We start from the raw sequence: 18,297 nt of genomic DNA, 5'->3' as shown, positions 1-18,297 counted from the left end.
ATAGCTTCGCCTTTGTCAGAATCTAAAGAGAAGTTTGAGAAGGAGGGTTGCCTCAAATGGCTGGACCGCCAGCCTGCCTCGTCAGTTCTGTTCGTTTCTTTCGGGAGCCGCGGCACCCTGTCGGAGAATCAGATTCGGGAACTAGCTTTGGGGCTAGAAGCAAGCGGGCAGCGGTTCCTTTGGGTGTTGCGTAAGGAGCCTCCTCCTCCAACTGAATCCACGATGACTGCCAAAGCAGACATGAGGGAGGTTCTACCTGAGGGTTTCGAGACTCGAACCCAGGACCGTGGATTTGTGGTGGATTCATGGGCGCCTCAGATTGCTGTCCTCTCTCATCCATCCACAGGCGGTTTCCTTTCTCATTGCGGTTGGAATTCAACGATCGAAAGCATCTTACATGGAGTGCCGATGATCGCTTGGCCTCTCTTTGCTGAACAGAGAATGAATGCCTTCCTTCTCGTGAAGGAGATGAAGGTGGGCATTGAAGCGCAGAAGGGAGCAGATGGATTGGTGAAGAGAGAGGAAGTGGAAAGAGCGGCGAGGGAATTAATGGAAGGAGATGGGGGAATGGAAATGAAGAAGGGGATGGAAGAATTGATGGGGAAGGCCCGATTTGCAATGGCGGAGGGAGGGAGTTCATACAACGCGCTGGCCAACGCGGCTTCTGTTTGGAAAGAAATGCATGCCACTAAAACACCACCTGCTACTTGAAACTTGAAAGGTCTCGCTTGATACGTCACATCTGGATGTTAAGACGGTTGAAGGTTCATATGGACCGTCGCGCCTGGCATTGCTCAATTCAAATCAACAGCTAATGATTACCGAATCGTCTAACAACAAAATCAAATGGCACATATTTTGACACGAAAGCAGTTTGGAGAGTTCATTTCAGAGGGAAACAACTTATGGCGTAATTATTTGATTGCAATAGAAAATATTTATTTTTATAAGCTAAATGACGACAACTAGACAAAATCAACTAATACGTTAATTTTTTAATTCTTGGATGTATGTCAATCCAATTCATATTTTGAATAATTTATAACAATGTTCAACTCCATCTTTCCCTTCACCTCAAATATAGTAGAATGAGTATCTTCTATATTATTGTTATTGTTATCTACATCATCGCTCTTGTTGAGCACGGCTATAGGACAGTCATGCTCCAAAATTCTGCAATTTTCCACTTCGTATCCGGTGAATCCAACCCACTAAGGGTTCCTCCCTCTCTTTGTTTTTGGATAATCCGAGAGAATGCAACTATCTCATGCAATTATTATTGGGATAATAATTGCTGGATAGTAATCGAATGGTGCTTGGAAATACAACTTAATTCTTTTTTAGAAGCATTGCTACATCTTGACTATGATGTGAAATAGCCCATGCCCATGACGTTATGCTTTGAGCCCATCCTTGTTTAGGTATATGTTTTGCTGCCAAGTTCCCTACTTCATGTAGCTTATCCGTGGCTTGCTTCCCGCCTTCCTCTGTAACGAAGATTGCTGCCTCTGCAAATAGATTAATAGCATGGAAATGACTGAAGATGGGTATAGCATTAAAAGCCTTAACCTTATTATTTACTCTTTCTTGGATGAAAGCTTCATCTTCATCAAAATTTCCTTGCAGGAAAAGCTTGACAGCTTCCTCTACTTTATCGCATGCGTAAGTAATCTGTCTACATCAATCATGGAATCTGACCAATTACCACTCACCATATTTTGCAAGAATAAAAAACCCGATATCAAAAATTCCTATGAGTTCAGCTCTCCTTTGAGCCAGTAATTCTTTGAAAACATGGCACATAAATCATATTTCATGAGATTTTCAAGGATCCAAGGGAATCGAACTTTGATCAAATGGGCATTGCATAAGATTTTCAAGAATCCAAGGGAATCAAACCCTATTCAATCGAGCACGGAATTTGAGGCAATGGGACGAGAAATTATTTTATTCAATCATGGATGGTAATAAATCATCCTACCAAGAGCACAACCAACGAATTTGACGAGCTAAGGACAGTTGTTGCCTCCACCATGGAGAAGATCACTGAAAAATTCTTGTTCCATGTTTGTTCAACAATCCATATTTGTCTGCCGTCCAACTTTATGAAGCCATATCACGACGTTTCCATAACGATGGCTGGAACCTTAAACTGGTAGCACAATGTGACCTACATCGCCTTCTTGTTTTCATGTGCATTTTGATCTTTTCTCAAAACATTACCTCTCAAGTTCCCAATCTGGTTGGAACCCCCAGTAGCCATTATTGCTTACACTTTTTGTCACTAAGTTCAAGCAAAATCTAATGCTACTCTATGTAAATAGTATCTCATGTCTTCTGAGATGGATAGAAAGGTTGTACCAGAAACAACCACTTCATAAAAATGCAGTAATAAGAAGAAAAAAAGAGTCTCGAACAAGGTTTCCATATGCAAATACTGATATAATAACCTTGGTCACCTTAACAATGTTGATTTTCAAAAAATAACGAAAATGCATGGTAGAATACGTGGGAGACTTTTTTTTACTGTATTTCCAGCAATTAGTTTTGGCATGTGAAGTTGGTCCATCTCTAGTGGACACTGTATTCATCGATGAGCATAACCACCCCTTTCAGCCATGGCAACAAAAGAAAGAACCACTGGCACCCTAAGAAGAAAAGTGTGTAGTGGGAGATGAATGCAACTCAGAGATGAAAATTGTCTCTTGTAGAGTATAATTTATAGGAGTATATGCAAGGATGCTTTCTCCATCTCCCATTAAACTTTAGAAGATTCATTTCCAACTTCCATTGTCTTGTATGTAAAATTAATTTCATAGTCTTGTCTCTACAACGTTATGCAAAATTAATATCTTCTTTTGTAATATTGTTAATGATTTAGATATTTTATCTCATTCTTGTATTATTTCTCTCTCGAGAATGACCCTTCTCTCATAGTTTCTTTGAGCAGTGTTCCATGGTGTTTCTTTTCCAAATCTGCTTTGAAGGCAGGAATGCAAATTCAGACCTCCTCTAATTGTCATGTTTTCAAGTGATTTTCATCAGTAGTAGCAGTCATTTCTTTATAAATGTTAACAAGCATTATTTCTTTCTCTTTCTCTTTCTCTTCCATTGTTGATATATGAAATTAGGATTGATCAAATGCCTCTATAATATTTCATGTGTAGGTTTAGTCTCCTTATATTTGTTATTTCTTTCCCTGTATTATTGGGGTACTCTCCCCCTAAAATGGTGTTGCTCCATCATAGACCAAGTTACATATTACTTCCTTAAGAAACTCCCTCTCTCTGAGGCCATGCTGACTTTACTTTGTCATTTAAGTCACTGCCTACTCCATTTTCTTCCTCTTCCACACTTTAGTTGGCTACCTTCTGTTGTCTGCATTTCCATTTGGCTCATTGTTTGGTTTGCTTGCAATGGCCTCCATATTATGTCTAGATTTCTTTAGGTGTCTACATGGAATTTTGTAGACTTTGGCTTTGTGTCCAAGGTTTCTACATAAATAACATCTTATTTGACTAAGAAATGGCAGAAATGATGTGTCTTTTTGTGCTTGTATTCTTCTTTCCATATGGTTTGCATTCAATAGTTTTATGTCCAAATTCATTGCACAAATAATAGTGGCCATAGAAAGAGTTTGTGTACCTAGTTATTGATTGTCTTCTTGTAGGGGAATTTCTTTGGTTATTTTCTTGAGAATACCTTCTTTCTTGATGCACCTTATTTTGATTTTTCTTGATTTTCTATCTCTTACAATATGTTGCTACATGTCCAAGTCCATGGTAAGAAAAACACTTGATATCTTTCAAGGGAGGAAAGGATCTCCTTTGGGATCTTCCAAATTTTCTCAACTCATTTCCATGAGAAAATGGCCTTTCTGGAGTAGACCCCTTCTTCATCTCATTCTTTGGCTTTTGATACTACTGATTGTTTTTGTTTTCTTCTTTACTAATCATGATACTTGTCCCTTCTCCTTCAATTATTTTTATGGCTACTTCATTGTCCTCTATGGTTTACTTTTATGAGTTCTTCATGGAAACAATTTTCTCTTGTAGTTTTTTATATATTTTGTTCTTTTCATCTATTTCACTTCTAGCTAAATTAATCTCAGCCTCTAATATTTCACACTGTAGGTCTTTCTCCTTCAACCAATTTCTCATCGCCTCTTCTATTCTCATTGCATCTTCAAGTAGTGTGCTTAGCCTAATAATTTCCTTCTTGAATTCATGTTCTCTTTCATCACATCACACCAGTTTCTTATAGTCTTTGCTCTCATTCCTCAATCTTTCTATTTTAGTCAAGGCTAAGTCAAGCTTGTCTTTTTCTTCAGCTAACTTTTATTCATGAGAATGAGGTGCATTTGCATTACCAGAACATGTCTCATTTGATTGAACATTTTTTTTTTATAATACTTTTTCTTCCTTCTCTTTTTCTTATCCTTTTTGAAAGTGTTGTTACTAGTGTCACCTTCATGTGTGAGATGTATCCTTCCCAAAATTTATTTTACATAATTTAAATCTATCACTGTATCAAGATCCATATTATGAATATTGTTATACATGGCGCATTTTTCCTTAGCATTCCACTATTGTTCTCGAGTAGAGGGAGAATCATCTTTACTATATCTAACACATACAAGCTTCGATACACGAGGTCCACAAGTTATCAATTTTTCTTTTACCTAATCTCTCCATTCATTAAAGTTTGTTGTACTAAGCAATGATACGCTTTGGTATTCCATACTCAACCAGATCTACCTTCCAAATGCTAGGCTTACACTAAAGGAACTTGCTCTGATACCAATTAACGGAAACTTCACTAAACTGAGGGGGGTGAATCATTCATGGAAATTAAATTTCTTTTATTTTAACTAATTAAATAAACTATTAATGAGAAACATACACCTTATGAACAACATATTTGAAGTGGAAAAGGAAAACATGTAATCATATAAACCACAACACAAAATCATCACATGTGGACTCCAAATATACGTGGGTGAAAACACGACTTCGTTATTGTTTTTTAAGATAGGTTTTCGGCGATAATCACATCAAAATTCATTTGCATTCAACCTGTTATTTATCAAGCTACAAATTGAAAGGAGACTACAATCCCCTAATACATAAAGAAAACAATGTGTTGGTCACCTGGTCTATAAATATGCATACTTTTATCTCTGTCTCCTCTTCTTCTCCTCCTCAAATTTACTTCACATCTGTTCTATATGTGTCATGTAATAAACAACTCAAATAATCTCTCACATTGTCAAAAAGTCTAACCATAAATCCTTGCAACCCAACACATTTTTATTAAAAAACTGTGATGGTTGTTAGTATTCCAAACATGAATATGAAGTGAAAATACTTGTCTCTTATCATTCCACTCATTCGTTTCACACATTTTGAGATTTTGAATATTAAAATAAATAAATTATTCTCCAAATAATATTTTCAGCCACTTGTAATGATTAGATCAAAAAGAATAGAAGCCATAGCCTTTTGCAACATACATTATTAATATATCAACAACTATAACATTTCATCAGCATACATCTTCTCCTTTGCCTTGCACTTTTGCCCTGCATCACAACATCTCAACTCAACCATCGTATGCATATAGCAACATAAGCAAGCCAACATATATCATTAGCTCATCAACATCTCCAAGCATCACAATCATAACAAGAATCATGGGCATACCTCAAGATCACAAGCTCAAAAATTTGATTAACATAGCCTACAACATACTTTTCCGTCAAGCATAACAGTTATTAACATTATAGTAACATAACATCATAAGCATATGAAAGTAGTCCAATAACAAGACTTGCCTTGGACCTCTTCAATTGATCTCTTTTATATAATAATCTTTCCAACATTTTTTTTCTACCTTGCTTCTCACACGCATCAAATATACCTTGTTGCTACTCCTTTGCCAGACTACATCACAACAAATTCTTTCAAGTATAATGCATTAACATTTCTCAATTAGTACAATGCATCAAGCATGAGTATCATACCATGAGCTTATCTAACCAACAAATATTAAATCAATTTTAGCAACTCCCTTTGCACTGTAACTATCAACACTAGCATTTCCATCCAACTATTCCATACCTCTCAGTTGCACCTTCTCACACACACTTATATCAAGGAAGTATAACAACAAATATTACAATACCTATTTGTTGCATTGCATATCTTTTTTCTCCTGTTCATTTGTGCATACATTAACTATGCAATCATATCGACATTCCTTTCCATCAATATAGTAATGAACATGTCAGTAATGACATAATCATACACATGCCTTGCTTCTCACCTACATCCCAACTCCTCATCAAATGTGCATCCATAAATAACAATAACAAGCATACCCAAGCCATTAAACATAACAATCCAATCATCATATATCAACCAATCTCTAGCTCAACAACACCTACAATACACAGTCAAACTTACAACATAATGTACACATAATGTACACATCAACATCACATATGCATCACAATGTACACACAATTCCATATCAAAATCATATGCTCTTAACCTCCCATGTGACTCTTGACACCCCTCATGACTCTTGAGCTCCTATTATGGCTTTTCAAATTCCTATGTGACCTTTGAACTTCTAATGACTCTAGAACTTTATTGTGACTTTCCACATTCCATGTGGGACCCTTGGTATTCCACAGATTTTACATATTCTCATTTTAGAAATATAATAATTACATTTTACGAATGATGTGGTGAGATACATTGACACATATGACTTTGTGATGACACTTGGAAGAGCCATGACTTGGCATTGATGACATGGAACTTCATCGTGATGTGTCCAAGAAAAGTATTTATCCTTGTTGCTTTGACTTTGAATTCTTCATGATGGATATTTTTTTGCTCGTATTCACCCTCCAAAGGGTTTGGATCAGTGTTAGAACCTTCCAAGTCAAAATGAGGTGCCACCATTATGTCATGATCTAGGATTTCCTCATGTCTTCATGATGGTTCTTCCAGTGATTTTTATTTGCAAGTGCTCTCTTGTAGTTTCTCCTTGATGACCTCCCTTGTATCTCCATGATAAGTCTTGCATGTGTTTCATCTTCATCCTCCCAAAGCTTGGATGATCTGAATTCTTCCTTGTGATTTTTATCTTCCACCTTCCGTCATGAGCTAGTGTCCCTTGATCTTCTTGCTCAATAGTCTCTTTTTCTCTTTAGCTTCACAAGTGTGTTCTTGTATGATCTCCTTGGAATCCTCCTTGAAAATAATCATGTTATTCTAAGATACTGTTGAGCATTAGAAAAGGTATGTAATTGCCATTTATTTCTTTATCTTTTCCTTTAATTCATAACTTCTTTACATTCTAAGATGGGCATATGATAAAGGATTATGATAGAGTTAAAGAGGTTTGTGATAGGCAAAACCAACTGCTGTCCCTTTGACAAGAAACCGCATCCAAATGAGGAAATCAAGATCAGAGCGCATGTGCCAAGAAAAGGAAGAAGAAACGGAATATCAGCGCAAGAGGACGAAAAGATAACTAAAGATTAAAGAGATCGCTACCTTAAGGATATCTATATTTTTGGTATTTCCGCTTGGCCACTATAAAAAGAGACAGCACTGCTAGCCCAAGGGGCGGATTATTATTGATTGATAGACTTTGCTGTTGCAATCTAAACTTTGATCATTGACTCTCTTTAAATAGCAATCACTGTAACCCTGTTTTTATGATTAATACATAAACTTCGTTGATGTTCCATTATTTGATTCTAGAGTAACCGTAGCAGTGCATCGCTACTGGCTAAGGGCCCGGTCTTAGTGGATCAATTGCTTTCAGTATCATTATTTTTCGATTACAAGTCATGTGTGGTTTGATTTTCTTTACTTGATTTATTCAGTAATCTGCTGTTCCTTGACATTTCATTTATTGTCTCTGTTATATTGAATTCGTATTTGAATAGTAAGATTATTATTTGCAACTGAAAATGTCATGCTATTCATTCTGAAATAATATCATGTTGTCTAATTCAGACATTGCTGTTCATTTACAGATTGACATTGCTGTTCATTTACAGATTGATATTACTGTTCATTTATAGAGTAACATTGTTGTTCATTTACAGATTGGTATTGTTGTTCATTTAGCTAAGGTTTACCTATAATTGTGATTGTTGTTCATTTGGATTACTGTTCCATTACAACTGCAATTGTTGTTTCCTTATAACTGTGGTTAATACTTATTATGTTAAACTCCATCATTCTAGATTTGTTGTGTGTTTACAGTTGATTAGTTTGCTGTTCAATATTTCATAGACTTACTTAGGTTTTCCGTTCCATTCTTGGATTGTTGTTCAGTTCATTTACTAGTTAAAGATTGTTGTTCAATTTCTTTCGGTTACGATTGCTGCTTAATTCATTCCTATAGGTTAAGCTTTGTTGTTCGATCCTTTCAATAGATTAGTTGTTGTTCCTTTTTCTGTTAATTGAATTGTCATTTCCAGTATTTGCTTTGGTATGAATAGAATGATCTGCAACTGTAGTGAACATTGACTATTACTGTCTAGTTCCCAGATTGGAGATCTTCTCTTTGATTGATTTTCATTTGCATCAGTTTACAAAGGAAAGAGTTATGCTTACTACATCCTTGACTGATGATTGTTGTAGCTTCTTAAGTGAATGATTTAGTTACAAATCATTTTAGTTTCTTGCCATTACATTTAGAGTTTGTTTCCAACATTTATTTACTTTTGTAAAAGCACTATACTACTAGCATTACTCTTGAACAAGTGACCGCCTTATACTGAGTACACTCTTGAAATAACAAATCGTACCTAGATTAATAATTAATGTAAGGTAAATAGAGGTTAAAAAGACCCTTTTTACTACTCAACATTTTGGTGCCGTTGCCAGGGAAGAGTGTAGCGATTTGCTTCTTTTGAAGAGTAGTGTAAGTTCCTGCTAGGAGAGAGTTGGGTTTTAAAAAAGGAAGGTAAGAACCTGTGTATGGAGCATGCAACAACCCTGCTCCCTCACCCGCTTTCCTACAGATTTGTTGTTGTTTTGGGTAGAAATAAGTATTTTATTTGTGTGCATGACTAAGTAGAAAAAGCCTGAAAAGAATCTTAAACCACTACCCAAGCCTGATAAATCTAAGGGGTTGGTGACCCTTGGCTGATCAACCTTTATAAACGAAATCCTTAAAAAAGCAGAATCTCAGCCGTCAGTAGGACCTAGAAAAGCTGCTTCTAGAAAACCTACTAGTTCCCTTCAGGCCACAAAATCACCATCTGGAGCCTTTGCTGGGTGCACAGCTAAACAGAGGAGAAATATTTTCAAGAAATTGAGAATTCTAGCCTAAAATCATTACAAGAAGGGAAACTAAAGAACCAAGATCCCCTCTTGGAATTGTTCAGCCATTAAGCATCCCAGATGAGGGAAGTGCTATAATCATCCAAAACGAAGTTGAAGAACCTCAAGAGCTAAAATCCACCCAGACATTAGTTGAACAAGGAACTTTCATCATCCCAGACAAAGGAAGTGATGTTAAGGCCATTCTTGCTCCTTCTAGCCAGCCTAGGAATACCCTCCTAGAAATCCTAGAAGGTTATTGGCACATATTTTACCAAATGGCCCAGAACCAGTAAACCCCCCAAACCTCCACACTGCAATATCCCATTGTAGATACTGCAGTTAATGCACTTATGAAGGCCATTCCTCTCCAGCATATCCCTACATTCCATGGTCTAACGTCGGAAGATCCAGACACATTTTTGTTTGACTTCGATGTGCTGTGTAGGGGTTACGGCTATACCATCGATCCCCAAAAGTTGAAACTATTTCCCTCTACATTAAAAGGGGCTACTTTACAATGGTTTATGGGGTTAGGAGGAGGTGTTATAAACGACTGGGATCAGATGAAAGTTTCTTTCCTGAAGAAATATCAGGATTATTGTAGGTCTAGAGAGTTAAAAGATGAAATATTTCAGATGGTAGCTAGACCTAATGAGACATTAGAAGAATATGTTGAACGTTTTCAGTATAATCTTCAAAGATCTGCTTATGCATCATTACCCTTACCTGATAATGTATTAAAAACAACATTGATTAAAGGCATGAAGGAACAATGGGTTGAAACACTAAATATTGTGGGAAAAGGAGATATTTATCAAAAACAATTTGCTGACATTATTGACTTATGTATCAGGAGTTCGTGAGGCAGCAAAAGGCTAAAACCAGTGGAACATGACAGGCTCACAAGGGACAACAAGATCTCTGGAGAAGGAGTAACCTACGCAGAAATCATAAATTTACTGGAGAATTTCAAAACTGATATATTGGGGACTCTGACAACGCAGCTCAATATTATGAAAACGAAACAGATGGAAGCAGAAGCAGAGCAAAATCTGGCAATATTCTATCCCAGATGTAGAAAGAAACACAGCCACAAAGAGTGCCCACTAGATGCAGTTCATGTCTGCGCTATTTGTACAAAAGACCACTCTACAAAGAACTGCCCCTCACTTCCTGGTTTGAAAGCAGTATACAAAGAAGCGGAAGAAGAACAAGAATCGATGTACCTACTTAATTAGTGCCGTTAGTGGCAGCTGTGACAATCAGATATGTTCCCTGATCCATCTTCTTCTTTCCAACCTCTGCAATATCATGCTCAACAATATAATACAATGTGGCAAAATCAACCTCCCTTCTCAAACTGGCCACAACAACCATTTCCTTCATCATCACCATGGCCGAATCAAGCAAGCCAATCTAATTGGCCAAATTTTTCCTACGCTCCACCATATTGGAAAACCAAAGCATATCCAACACAATGGTACCCTCCCACTTCGCAGAGTCAAGCCTGGCAGACAAACTGGCAAAGGCCGATGAATCAGTGAGTGGGAACCATTCCACTCCCTCAACCTACACTGCCAGCACTACAAAAAAATCCCTAGTCAAACTTAAGACTGCAACTCCCAGCTCAACCCAACCCGAACCCAAAAAACAGATAGGTTCAATCCGTTCAAATAATCGAAACACCAGAACTAGAAACTGATCTAAGGGAGTGCAATGACCTTCAATTAAGGTCTGGGCACATTATAGAAACCGAGGGAGATAAAAATGTTCAAGTTGAAAATCAGTTACTTGCAGAACAACCATTACAAGAAGAAGATGTGGTCAGACAACAGACTCATGACCAAGCAACCACATCTTCTCCCCCATTCCCAGAATGATTAATCATACCGCGCCCTATAGAACATCCCGACTTTGATATTCTGGGAGAACTAAAGAATTTGTATATAAAAATCCCACTCCTCCAAGCTATCCAAGATATCCCAATATATGCAAAGACCATCAAAGAGCTATGCCTAAAGAAACTAAGGAGGAGAATAACAAATAACCAAATAGTCCAAGTAGTTGGCACCCTATCTGATCTATTATCAGGAAGAGAAGCACTTGTCAAATATGAAGACCTAGGAAATCCAATAATGAAAATGCAAATCAATGGACAAACCTTTTCAAATTCCTTAGTTGATTTATGGGTTGCAATTAATATTTTAACAACCAACACTTGAAAAAAACTAGGCATTACATTAGTAGAACCAACCTCCACCTTATTAGAACTGATTGACTGATCAGTAGTTAGGCCAGAAGGTACACTACTTGATGTCATGGTATCCGTTGATTCCTAGGAATATCCTGCCGACTTTCTGACAATAAACTCCAAAACTGGCTCGATGGACACCCGTTAATTTTAGGCAGACCTTGGCTTGCGACCGCTGATGATTACATTGGCTGCCAATAAGGAAGTATGACCATAACTAGAGGGAGTAATATCAAGAATCTAGCCCTATACCCTCCATCCTAGCCAAGTGTAACAATAATAAAAACTAACAAACATCTTGTATCATACCTCACAGAAAACATTAGATCCCCATTAACCATAGAAGATGCCCTCGATTTTAAAGATCAAACAGAGGATGATGTTATTAACAACTTCACTAACCAAGCTGAATCCAAATCCCGTGTACAATGTCACATGATAGAGGCAGCATTTGACAATGAACTAGAAGAAGATCCTCTCAAAGACACTCATGATCAAACAATACCCACTACCTTTGTTTAAAACAACAAAACTATAGCGATTGAGCGAGGAAAAACCTTGAACATCAATAATACCCTAACTCCTGAGCAAGAAGAGAAGCTGGTCCAACTACTGAGAAAATACAAGGAAGCTTTTGCATGGGATTATCTGGACATGAAGGGAATCGATCCCCATCTATGTACACACCACATTTATACAGAAAAAGATGCGAGACCCATGCGCCAACCCCAACGGAGACTCAACCCTCACCTAAAAGACATTGTGAAAGCTGAATTACAAAAACTTTTGGATGTAAACTTTATTTATCCAATCTCCAATATCAAGTGGGTCTCTTCGCTAGTAGTGGTGCCAAAGAAGAATGGAAAGTGGAGGATTTGTGTAGATTATAGAGAATTAAACAAAGCAACCTAGAAAGACCACTTTCCCCTTCCATTCATTGATCAAGTATTTGATACATTAGCAGGAAAGAAATTCTTTTCTTTCTTGGATGGCTTCAGTGGATACAATCAGATTCAGATTGCCCCTGAAGACCAGGACAAAACCACTTTTACCTGTCCTTAGGGAACATTTGCCTACAGATTCCTACCCTTTGGCCTATGCAATTCCCCTACCACATTTTAAAGGGCCATCCTCAACATCTTTTCAGATTTAATAAATGAAGGGCTCGAAGTATACATGGATGATTTCACACCATACGAAGATGATTTCGACCCAGCACTAGACACATTGGAAAAGGTGTTGCAACGATGTATCGCCACCAAGCTTTGTTTGAGCCATGAAAAGTGTTATATGATGATGACTGAAGGACTCATCCTAGGTCATTATATCTTAGCGGCTGGAATACAAGTAGATCCGGCCAAAATTCAAATAATTTTGCTAATACCTACTCGCACCACATAGACAGAGGTACACAGTTTTCTTAGATTTTATGGTTATTATAGGAGATTTATAGAACATTTTTCTCAAATAGCTGCAGCTTTATATGCACTAACAAAAAATTTTGATTTTGTTTGGACAGATAAATGTGACCGTGCTTTTGAGGATCTGAAAAAGCTTGTGTCAATAGCCCCAGTGCTCAGAGGCCCAAATTAGGACTTGCCATTTCAAATTTCATCAGACGCTTCGGACACAACGATTGGAGCAGTCCTTGGGCAGGAAGAAGACAAAAAACCATATGCAATCTATTATATCAGTAAGAATTTGTCTCCTGCTAAGCTAAACTATACTGTTATTGAAAAAGAATTCTTAGCTATAATACATGCTGTAAATAAATTTAGGCATTATATCACTGGATATCCTGTTGTTTTATATACATATCACTCTGCCATAAAATATTTAGCAAATAAACCTATTACAAGTGGTAGAGTAACAAGATGGTTGATTTTATTATAGGAATTTGACATCACAATAAAAGATCGACCTGGGAAAGAGAACCCTATAGCTGATTTTCTCTCACGAATGTCGAAACCAGTGGACACAGCAGTAGTCGAAGATCAATTTCTAGATGAACATTTATTTGCTGTTACTGTTAAGACACCCTAGTATGTTGATGTTGTAAATTATTTAGCAGTAGGCAAATTACCAAAGCATCTGACCCCCAATGAACGAAAACAAATTATGCAACGTAGTACCCGATTTTCTTGGATTGGAGGCTACCTATTTCATACAGGGGTAGATATGAAAATCAAAATATGTGCCTGTGAAGACGAAATATTTGACATTTTGAAAGCCTGTCATGATGGATCGTGTGGTGGACATTTCGTAGATCGAAGAACTGGTCACAAAGTTCTGCAAACAGGGTATTACTGGTCCACAATCTTCAAAGACGTGAAGAAATTTGTTCAAGCCTGTGACAGTTTCCAAAGAGCAGGACGCCCTGGACAGTTCGACGAAATGCCTTTAAACCCACAGCTAGTAATCGAACCACTTGAGCGTTGGGCTGTCAATTTTGTTGGTCCGATCAACCCACCATAAAACCAGAAAACATATATTTTGGTAGCAACAGAGTATGTTACCAAATGGTTTGAAGCAGAGGCACTTCCAAGAGCTATAGAGGACTCTGTCATTCATTTCCTGTTCCAAATATTTGTGCGATATGGCCTCCCAAGAGACATAATCACTGATGGAGGACCACAGTTTGTTGGTAAGAAAATTTCTGCAACATTAAAAAACTATCACATTCAGCACAAGATTACCACTCCGTATCACCCATAGGAAAATGGCCAAGTAGAGAACACAAATAAAATGATAGAGGCAATATTAACAAAAACCATTGCATCACAGATACGTGATTGGGCTACAAGATTGCTGGAAGCCTTGTGGGCATACCAAACAATGTGGAGAAACACCACTGGTTATTCACCATATCAACTAGTATTTGGAAAGGAACCCATCTTTCCAATAGAGTTCGAAATACAAACGTTAAGAACAACACAGGAGGTCGGTTTGGATTTAAATGAGGCCTAGACTAATAGATTACAACAAAGTAACGAGCTAGATGAAATTAGCCTCTCTGCTCTTCAACGCACTGCATTAATCCAACAACAGAGAGAAAAATGGCATGATGCCCTGATCAAAAAGAAAATCTTCCATGAAGGAGACTGGGCACTCCTATACGATTCCAGGTTTTAGGATTTTTCGAGAAAACTTCAGACTCACTGGCTTGGACCGTATGAAATCCAGAAATTTCATGACAATGGCACCATTACTTTGACTACTATTGACGGATCTGGACATACCTTTAAAGCAAATGGCCACCGAGCATGACTGTACCATAAAATACTTACTCGAGAATCCTTCTACCAGCAACTCTGGGAAGATTCTGACATGCAGATTCTGGCTGAGGAAGAGAATTCTTCCTCGCATTTGGTTCACTAAGTAATTTTATTGCTTTTAAATTTTGTACATAACTTTTTTTGTTCTGCTTGTATAAATTACTTTCTATAAAGATTTTCTGCATTTCTTCATTTTTTTCTACATTCTTCTGTTCCTTTCAGAAGGAATAACACTTTCACCGTTTTTTTTGTTCCTTTTCGAAGGAACAACACTTTTGCATTTTGTTGTTCCTTTCCAAAGGAACAACATTTTCACAGTTTTGTTGTTCCTTTCCGAAGGAACAACACTTTTGCATTTTGCTGTTCCTTTCCAAAGGAACAACATTTTCGCCATCTCACTGTTCCTTTTCGAAGGAACAACACTTTTGCATTTTGTTGTTCCTTTCCGAAGAAATAGCACTTTCTTTTTTTGCTGTTCCTTTCCAAAGGAACAACACTTTCACGTTTTGTTGTTCCTTTCCGAAGAAACAACATTTTCGCCTTTTAGCTGTTCCTTTCCGAAGGAACAACATTTTCGGTTTTGTTGTTCCTTTCCGAAGGAACAACGCTTTCACATTTTTGCTGTTCCTTTCTGAAGGAACAAAATTTTCATTTTTGCTGTTCCTTTCCGAAGGAACAACACTTTCGTTTTTTGCTGTTCCTTTCCGAAGGAACAATATTTCTGCATTTTTGTTCGCGCTTGCTTTATTTGTTGTTCCTCTTAAGGAACAACAGTTTTGAGTATGTTTTTTTCTTTTACTTGCTGTCTCTCTAAAGAAACAACAGTTGTTCCATCTAAAGAACAACACTTTTTGAGTGCATTTTTCTTCTTTTTGTGTGTATGTGTGTTTCACCATTTAGAGGATTTTTGTGAGTGATGGTCATTTAAGGCACAACTATACATTTATGCAAGAATACAAAAACTAGAGGATACTGAAATCAGCAAACCAAAGAAAAATCATTATCTTTAAAGAAATTGCTTTGAATTGATAAGAGAAAAGAGGAAAGGACACAACTATTTATATCACTTTGCTATCTTTATTTTCACTAACACCAATTTGATTGATTATTTTTATCATGATGGTTCTTTCTAAATCCCCATAATTCTCTTTGATCATTATTATTGAATAAGAATAAGGGCATATTTTCCTCTATTGAGATGTTCAGACTTCTTCCACCATCCCTACTCTTAAGGAGTGTTGAGCTACCATCTGTATATAGATAGGAAATTCCTATATAAAAGAAAATAAGAAAAAAAAAGGATACATATCTATATGATTACTAACATGATTTGTTAGATGAAGAATAGGGGGTCTCATCAAGAGCCAGCTTACCATGATCATAAGGAAGAAAGTGAAGTGGCATTCCCACTATGGCTACCACACCAGGGATATGATCCAAGAGGCACTTCAGAAAAATAAAAAGTCCTTGGTATAGGAGGTCTCATCACGAGCCGGCTTGTCCACCTTTCACTCCTTCCTGGTGAATGGAATTGTGATTCATCTGGTTACCAAGCCAGCACAATGGCCTCCATTCTGACATCGCACAACACTTTCCTAGGCATACACAAAGGATTATAGTTCCAAGGGTGAAATAAGCAACTCTGTCAAGGTTATGGACACATGTGGGCAACAGAGCTCTGCTGATGGTATTGAAGTCATATTTTTCATACACCAATAGTCATTATAAACCCTTCTTCTTATATCTTTATAATGATTTCAAATGAGATTATGTCATATAACTCTTTCAAACCTTTGATACATGAAAATTATTTATAAATCAATCATAATGGTTAAAGTGGATAATGATTGCATAAGAACTTTTACTCACGTCAGCTGTCCTATCCTCTATTTTTCGCATCATATCACGACATTTCCATACTTATTAGCGATTTCCATCATAAGCCTCGATTTCAACAATCCACTCATTTTTGTAAACATGTCATCAATCTATACATTGTTCCTTTATTCCACTGTACGATTGCAGTTCAGCATGCTGCTCCTTTATTTGCCAGCCGAGGATGCCTATCACATTTCAGGGGGGCGCGGGTGATCTCCATAATTCACTGGCATACATGTTAGCTCATTATTCGAAGGTATTATGACTTCATCAAAACTTGGGACTACCAAGTCTAATGGTATTGTATTTCCCAATATGCATGGTTTGCTGTTCCAACTCCATTTCTATGTTGCTTTGTAAAAATTAACAGTGAGCTAAAGTTTGAATAACTTATTGTTCCATCATCTTCTCTGTGTTTTTTTAACAGTGAATTAAAAATTTGAACAACTTGTTGTTCCATCGTCATCTTGGTGTTTTACAGTGTGCTAAGCTTGAACAAGATGGGAGAAAGATCAATTTGCAGCGAGCCACAGGTGTTAATGGTATTTGACGCTACATGCGAAATATTAGTAAGGGCAGGATGGATAACCTACCTTAACCGTCTATAGCAATCTAACGAGACGGTGGCAATTGAATTTCTGCAGAATTTGCAGGAAAATCATTCCATGGTGAGAGGGAGACAAATAGCAGTAACAGATGGGATAATTGCTGAAGTTTTGGGACTGCCAGCCATTGGACCTGTATGGACCCTGAAAAAGGTGATACTGCAAGATGCTATAACCATCTTTTGGGACGAAGGGCAGAACCTTACTGTCAAAGGAAAAGGAGTCTTACCGACAAACCCTGGGAGAGCCTTGGGAAGAATTGGCCAGAATTATCCAAAGCTACATCACTTGAGATGGCAGAAAAGACGTGGTAAGACCATGTGCTTTAATATTGTTAGCTGTATTAAAACAAAAATGTGCTGTGAATTTTCCTGCGTTATTAAAATTTTTATTGCATGATGTTGCCCGAAGTATAAGAACATCTCACCATGTAGAAACAGTAGTAAGCCATCATGGTTTAATTTTGTTGATAGTCAGTTATAGTCTGGCCCAACAACAGAGTTGTTGGGAAGAATTGATTTTCTCGATAGATGGGGGGCTGGCAAGAAACGAAAACACATTGATAGCACATCAATTAGACCACCGAAACGAAGACAATTTGTCAGATTGGCAAGAAGCAGAGGAATGCTAGGAAATTCCCAGGGAAACAATAGCTAGCTTGTAGAAATTTTGAATAATAAACACATATTCAACAGAGATTATCCTGATCATGCACTATTGCAGAATAAATGCACAATACATAAGCTCATCTACGCTGATCATCAACTTAGCAGCGTCAAAAGCAATGAAACATCAATCGCATGCACACATTAACACAGTATGTAACCCGGGGAAAGCTTATAGCCGAAAACCCCACACTATCTGTATATTAATGATTGAGAACATGTAACATTACATAGTACAATACTCCTCACAAGTACTCAGTACTATCT

At 37.3% G+C, this 18,297-nt stretch overlaps 1 pseudogene; it reads left to right on the top strand.

Moving 5' to 3' along the window:
* Window positions 1-240: 240 nt before the first annotated feature.
* On the top strand, window positions 241-711 carry LOC149160102 (UDP-glycosyltransferase 1 pseudogene; annotated as a pseudogene).
* The last annotated feature ends 17,586 nt before the right edge of the window (window positions 712-18,297 follow it).

This window comes from Pinus tabuliformis, chromosome 5_2 (assembly GCF_031772625.1).
Source record: "Pinus tabuliformis cultivar Carrire ecotype Pingquan chromosome 5_2, CPIR1, whole genome shotgun sequence".
In the NCBI taxonomy this organism is placed as follows: Eukaryota; Viridiplantae; Streptophyta; class Pinopsida; order Pinales; family Pinaceae; genus Pinus; species Pinus tabuliformis.
The sequence above is the reverse complement of the archived record's forward strand: the minus strand, read 5'-3'. Positions and strand labels throughout refer to the sequence as shown.